This window comes from Oxyura jamaicensis, chromosome 7, assembly GCF_011077185.1.
Source record: "Oxyura jamaicensis isolate SHBP4307 breed ruddy duck chromosome 7, BPBGC_Ojam_1.0, whole genome shotgun sequence".
Lineage (NCBI taxonomy): Eukaryota > Metazoa > Chordata > Aves > Anseriformes > Anatidae > Oxyura > Oxyura jamaicensis.
The window spans coordinates 19,041,531-19,049,187 of NC_048899.1; the positions used below are offsets into that span (position 1 = coordinate 19,041,531).

Sequence of the window (7,657 nt, forward strand, 5' to 3'; positions counted from 1 at the left end):
TTGGGTGCCCAGAAAGGAACGTGCTGTTTCAGGTGTTCTCTAACCAGTAACCTCATAGAAATAGAATTTTTCCCTTAATGACTGTGCAGTCTTCTTTATTCTTTTATTTTCCTTTTTTTCGTTTTCTTTCCCCCCCTTGTTTTACTGCCATATCATGTTGCATTTTCATGTTGTTAATAAAGACATAAAAAGTAGACCTAACACTGACCTCCCTATGGAATCCACCAGCTCTGCCAACAATGTACTCTGTTGGTTGTCTTTTTGCTTTTTCTCCCATCAAACTCTTAGCCTTCATGGGCTATTCTCATCGAAGCCAGTTTGAATTAATCTCATGTGATGTGAAGAGACACCATACTGGAGGCTTCATCATGGTAAAAATCAGAGACATGTGGGAACCAGATGCTATGTTTTATTAAAATTTTCATAATTTGAAAAGAAATTTGAGGTAAAATTTGTTTTCCTTCCATCTCAAAATGGACTATCGAATTTCCAATTTGCCTGAAAGTGATTTTTAAAAATTATTCACTGATCAAAATTGTATTATATTGAATTATATTATGATTATTTGAATTATGTAAACTTTTGTAAAACTTGAATGAAATTGACAAAATACTCTGATAAAATCAACCTTTACTGATGCAACACTGTCAAAAAGCAAGGTAGCTTCACAGAACTTAATTTCCCAGTTAAAAACTTCTTCATGAGAACTGTATAGACTAGCATCAGTAACCTATGACATGCAGTTCCTTCCCCCAAACCAACAAGTATTTCTCATTTCCTGGGGGGGAAAAAAAAAAAAAAAAAAAAAAAAAAAAAAATCAAAACAACAAAAGACACCACTTTTGCAGTGTTGTAGTCTTTCTCATCTTAAAGATCTTGTTCTTGTCATATCTGCTATAGAAAACACATATCTTCAGGAAAGAGGGGGGTATCAACCAGGCTACAATTACCCAATGAGACGAACTTATTTGTGATCCATTCTTTTGTTAATTCACTAGTTTTAGGAACTGAGTTATTGCAAGGAATTAATGTGGGTTTACTCTGAGCTGTCTCCTATGTTCCTTTTCCTCAACAGTTTTTAAATTAAAAAATGACCAGCTGTGATATCATGTTTTTGTTCATTTCGAGCATTTCCTGTTTGCTTTTCATAATTCCAATCTCTTGCTGTTCAGTTCTGAGTCAGCAGTTTATTTTTATGAAGAGCACTTCATTGCACACCTCACATGGACAGGCATTAAATCCCATTGATACAGTCACCAGCCCATGTGAAAGCACTCCAGCCTTTGGGAAGTAGACAAAAAAACATCTCTGAGATGTATGGAGGAGGTGGTTGTGGGGGCTACCTTTGGAAAAGTGGAAGAAGTGTAAAGCCCTCTCAGTGACCAGAACCCACAAATGTTTTCTTTCCCAAGTAGTCTGAAAATGTGGTAGCCAACAACTGAAGGCCTCCAAAAGGATGCATTTTAACTGTTTTCTTGCAGAATATGTGCGTGGGATGAACCAACGTGTTGCTTGGCTCCTGTATATTGGGATGTAGGAAAAGAGCCCCCATATACACACTGACTGTATGCCCTCGAGGCAAAATGAGAGATTCAGACACTAAACAATGGAAAATCTCTGGTGAATTACCTCTTGTCTCTTTACAAATGCCTTTATTGTCTCATTATAGCACCCAAGGCTGTGTTTGCTTGGGAGAATCGAGGAAAATAAGTCAAAGGGGACTGTGCTCTCATCGGCTTCCTACCTTTACATGGAAGGCATCAGGAGAAGGCAGATCCATCACATTTGTTTGTAGACCTTGGAAAAAAGCCTGGGAGTAGCAGAATCCCAGGTGATCAGGGGAAAACTTTTCCCTCAGAGCCAGAGTGAGGAAGAGATGGGAAATGTTCATCACAGGCTGCCCTTTCTTAGGGCTTTCCCATCTCATGGATTTTATTTGTGCGTCAGGATAATTCGAGATTCGCTGGAGCTTGCTTAAAGAGGATTGTGCTGGGAATCTCAGTCGGGGTCAAGGCAGACAGTTTGCTTTGGCAAGCATGGTGTGAGCATAGCTAGATGAGTGGCTGACCACCGCCTTCGCCTCGCCTACGGATGATCCTGCCCATTTACCTTGGGCGATGGCCAGCAGTTCCTGCTAGATTCATGTTACGGGGCTGTGTTTGAACTCCTCTCCATCATCCAGGCACCCAGATGTGTGGCAGACGCACACACGCACCGTGCTACAGATGCTATGCATTGGCTGCAGCTGAGGTAAATATTATTTCTATACCATGATGAGGATGAAATAATATCTCTGGAGGATTTGGAAGAAAGACGGAGGAGACTCGGTTTGTCATGGTCTGCCCTTGGGCTCCTTTGTTTTGGAACACATTGTTATACAACAAGAAATAAAACAGAAAAAGAAAATACAACCCACTAACGAGGGGGATTTCAACCCGCACGCAAATCCTGGGCAGCTCCTTCCAGGAAAACAGAGCACATTGTTTGTGATGGCATTCCCCACCAAAATGGCTCAGGGCCCGAGTTGATGCTGAGGAGGAAATTCTGCATCTCCAAAGCTGAAAGGTTTGCACGCTTTCATCCCTTGCCTCCACCAGTTCCCATTCACACCTTGCTGAGGGATGGAGGGAGGGAGAGGGTGGTGGAGAGCAAGGAGATAAACTGGACCTCGGGATGCTCCACCTTTGGAGACCTTGAGCCTACATGACACAGCAACGTGAGAGCAGCACAGCCACCCCATGCAAAAGGAGAGGGGCACGGGTTGCACTTACTTATTTTACAGATAGCTGCTCATGCAATGATGCTTGCTGGTGAAACACACACAGCTGCTGATCTCCCCAGCTCCTGCCTGGGATAAGGTTTCCCTTCTCTCCCCCTTGGTTTCCCTGTGCTATTAGGACGGCTGCCTGCCCCTCGCCTCACCTCTGAGGAACTCACAGCTGCTCAGACCCAGCTTACGCAGTGCCTGACACCAGGGGGTCCTCAGCCTGGAGGAGACAGTAGGAAAATACAGACTAAGGTAATTGGTAAAACCCCATCCATAAATTAAAAGTTCAGGATTGCAACTCATGTTTTTGAACTCTAAGCACATCTGTTTTCTCTACCAAAGACTCTTATTCTAGTAGGAAAACTATAATAATGTCAAAATCCTATATAATGGGGAAAAAAGAGAATGCGGCAGGACCATGAGGTCACTTTGGATCATATTTCTTGCCCCATACCTGGTGCTGTGTATCACATCCAAAGAACATCACAGCCACAGGAGGACCCTGTCCCTGTCCCCATCCCTGTCCCCATAAGCAGCTGTGCCATGGGGAGCAAGGGATAACCAATACCATGACAATGTGCCTTTTCCACCCTTTTCCTCTCTTACCTCCGTGTAAATATACTAAATTACCTGTGACATCCCATGCCAAGTTTTTAAACAGGGTTTTCTGAAGAAGAGACTGAGGTGTGCCTTGCTGTGAAGGCAGCCAGGGGAAGGAGAGGGTGTTTTGTGGTTCCCCCTGCCAGATATGCTCATCTCCCCTTTCCAGTGCATCCCTCCTGTGTAAAGTTACCCACCGTGAGTAATGCTTTCTCCTCACCCATGTCTTTCTAAAAATAAAGGAAAAAAAAAAAAAAAAGAGAGAGACAAAAGAAGAAACCTTCTTGTGCTGCCCACCCTTTAAATAAAACAGGAGCACGTCAGAACCCTTGCTTTGACCCCATACCCCTATTTACAGCTGTGCTCCCGGAGCTGGGACACTCAGCGCCAAAAGTCCCTCCCAGTCCGTGCTGTAAAGCACCCCTACTTACACCCCTTTTTCCCTAAACATCTAAAGCACGGGGGGGCTTTTCCACACCCTCTCCTGGTCCTCACCCTCCCAACCCCGTGAAACCTGAGTCCGGAGCTCAGGTTTCCTCACGCTTTCCATCTTCTCACTGAGCAAAGCAGCTGTGGGCTCTCCATCAGGGACCTCAGAGGCAAGGGATCCACCGAGGAAAATTTTTGTATCACCCAGGAAAACACCCACAGTCAGGGCTTTGCAGGAGCTGCTCTCTGGCAATGCCAAAAAATACCCAAAGGCAGGAGGTTACGTTGAGGTTACGTTGTCATCATTCTCCAACATCTCACCAACTGCAACGCAATAGATCACTTTGAGCAATTTTGTCAAAAAATGGCCCTTTAGAGGGAAAAAAAAAAAAAAAAAAAAAAAAAAAAAAGACACTCGAATTTGTGGCTTGATGTAAATTTTTTCAGTTGGAAATACTGCCTTTTGGGGGGAACTTTTCAATTCTTTTATTTAAACGTTCACACAAGTTGTGAAAAAGCCTGAAAATCAATTTCAAAACTGAGCTGGAAAACCTCCTCTCAGGCAGATCTGTTTCCCAGCTTGTTCACCACCACTAATAACGTGTGCCTTTCTAGCCCCGATCATCTTAAAAGCCCAGACAACTTGAGATACCATGCTTCAGCATGGTCCTTAACTGGAAATAGAAGTAGCCATGCATTTCCCATCAGGAGACGGCTGCTGGAAATCTTTCATTGCTATAATTTTCTGCCTGTAAATGTTGGTTTTACCCCATACTCCTTTCCATTTTAAAAAGGGCTGGTGGTACAAATAGTCTCTCATCCCTGAAGTAAGTGTCTCAAGGGCTGGAAGGCAAAGTAAAAGCCCTTCCAAGATCTGTGAGGGCATCCTGTCTAGCTTGGAAATTGCTCACAGGCAAGGCGGTTTTCACCACGTCCATCAAACGTGATTGAAAATCAAATGCAGAAAGACGCCATAAATGCTATTTATGGACAAGGCTTGGAAATTGGTGTCTCAAAATCCAATGTCCAACCAATTTGTGTTTGCTCCTGCTGCTTGTGGGGCTCAGTGGTTGTGGGTTTAATGTCCTGGCTCCAGTGGAGCGATGCAGTCCTGCCTTGAGCAAGCAGCACCACCGCCCCTGCGAGGTCCCCTCCATCTCTGGGATCATGCATTTCAATGGCATCCAAAGCTGACTCAGTGCTAACACGTGCTGCTATTTGGTCTTATCTATTACTATTATTTGACATCCAAAATAAACAACGCCTGAGGTCCTTCCACCCCTTGCCCTGCACGGTGCTTCATGCGGGAGTAGTGCTTGTGCTGGGACCGGGCTCCCCACACAGGCTCAGCAGGCGATGACAAATCACCTGGCATGGGCAGTGCCTTTCAGCTGAGCCCTAACCTGTTTAGTCTAAGGGGCAGAGAAAGCTGAAGGGAAAGCCTGGTTGGCAGGTCTGGTTTAAACAGCGCAACCCAGCCATCCCCTGTCCTCCTCCACAAATAAATCACAGTTCAAAGGAGCTGGCGTTGCCGCAGCTGGGATATTGTAGCCAGGCAGCAGAAGGCGATATGTGCTTCCAACCCATCCCTAACCCCTCTTAAAACACAAAAAGGAGCAGAAAGGTCCCCACAAGTGGGTCTCAGCCCTGGGTGCACAGAGGGAGGACTGGACGGGCAACTGTGGGCATGGGGAGAGGGAGAGGGGCAGGAATGGTAAAAGCCATGGGAGCACAACTCCAGCTTGCTGGCTCTAATGACATGAGTCTATGCCAAAGGGCAACTTGATGTATTTAATTTATTGCTAGTCCTGCCCTACATAATCTCTGAGAAGTGCCACTTTTAGTTTGTATATCTTTCACTGACATGTATATTTAGCACTCATTAACCACTTACCTTGGGCTAATAACTCAACTTGTTGTTCCAGGCTCTATGTTTCTTTATTTGCATGAGCTCTAGAAGCCAATGAGAACATTTCTGACAGATTAAGTTCAACTTTCTGTGAAGGTTCACTATAGCCTTTTGGTTTATTTGTACAATATTTTCCATGTTTTTCAAAGATTAGTCATTATGAAACCATCTCATTGCCTTAAACCTGTAAACAATTCCTACCCATTTCAGCTAAAAGCAAGTCCAGAATGTCAAAAATCAGTTGCTTTTTACAGGGAAAATAAAATAAAATAAAATTTAATAAATAAATAAATAAAAAGTGCAAAGAATATTACATCTGGGTGCTTTACCAAGCTGACAGCAAATAATTTTGCTGCTTCTGCCCAAATCCTTTACTGCTGTAATGTATGGATGCTATCATAGTTTTATTCTAGGTTAAATGGCCTGATGGTTTCTTTTCTGTTTATCCTCTGCCAGCACATGAACTCCCAGGAATGACGGGACCTGAGGCAAATAGCTCTTGCATACCTTTAAAAAAATATATTTAAGCACACTGCAGTGCTTAAGGACATGCTTAAACCTGAGAGCGAATCTTCAGTGAGATGTAAGCCATGGTGTCAAACCAATGCAGAGAGGATTAGGGCTGTTTCCTGGAAAACCACCTGCTATGGGAGGGTGACGGGTGTTGTCGGCACCGGCAGCCAGCGTGGTCATGTTGGGGAATCCCCAGTTGTGTGCATGAACCTGCAGCAAAGCTGCCTCGACAAGATTTCCTGCCTACACAGGAACAAAAATCAAGGTGATCAGTCAAAGCAAATGCAGACTGAACCCCTGGGGTTTTCCCCGTAAGTGCAAACCCAACTTGGCTCACAGCTGAACCCAAACCAGAACCATCAAACACAGGACTTAAGTATTTCAATGGCTCTGTTTTGCGTCTCCCAGATTTGGTGCAAACCCCATGTGGTGTCTCCAGGCTCAGAGCTGGTGGCTCCCATTCTGGGTTGTGGAGAACCTGGGGAGGTGCTTGGGCAGGAACCCACTGGGGCTCTGAATTTCCTCCGCCTGCCTTAGGGGCGTGCTTTGATTTTGGCAGATCAGCAAGCTTCTCCAGGAAGTGTTTCTTGGTTGGGTTTGGGTAGTTTGTTTGTTTTTAAGTTATTTTATTTCCGCCACTCAGCTGTAGAAATGAGGGATGTTGCACATGTACAAGGAATCCTCTGCAGAGTGCAGGGAAACAATAAACAGCCCAGGCTGGGTTGGAAATGGAAAACCCAACCCAGAAAACTGAGAAGTGAAGCATTCAGCCTTGGGGAAGGTCGCTCCCTCTGCTGTAGGACACTAAGAGCAAAACTGGCACCAGGGATGAGGAAGGATGGAAGCAAAACTCCCAAACCCCTGCGTCAAGGCTCGAGAGGTGTGAAACCCTTGGGCTGCAAAACAATCCCTGCCCCCAGGATCCCATCTGCAAAGAGGGTTTTCAAGTCGTGTAGTGCTAATTTGTGGTTTTGAGGAGAAACTATTGGAAAATAGAGTAGCTGCATGAATTCCAGCCAAACTTGCTAATTTTGGCTGGTCTTCCCTTTTCTGGGTTCCAATTACAGTTACATTTTGGGTATTTTTATTTGAAAACATGGAACTCAGTCGTAAGAAAAAAATGAATTAGATTATGAGGATTTCCGCTGACTACTATGGCCTAATACAACTGAGTTTTGCACAGCACAAGGAGACGATACCTCCACCACCACCACCACATTTTTTTGTTCTGATACTGAATTATTTTTCATATTGATACTGGGCTGAAGAGGTAAAAATCAAATTTCAGTGTCAGGCACCACAACATTTGAATTTAGACAAATTAAGAATTAGTTTCACACGTAGCATGTTCAAAACCAGCCTCTACATGAGGTCAGCTGCCTCATCGTAGGAGAAATCCCAGAACATTTAAACTCACTTTACGTTGACACAGGGCAGGA

General features: G+C 44.4%; 1 long non-coding RNA gene across 1 annotated transcript; it reads left to right on the top strand.

Annotated features, from left to right (window-relative positions):
- Positions 1-284: 284 nt before the first annotated feature.
- On the top strand, positions 285-4,613 carry LOC118169926. The gene is made up of 2 exons (XR_004752362.1): positions 285-445; positions 1,173-4,613. It is a non-coding gene; the product is annotated as an uncharacterized LOC118169926 (long non-coding RNA).
- The last annotated feature ends 3,044 nt before the right edge of the window (positions 4,614-7,657 follow it).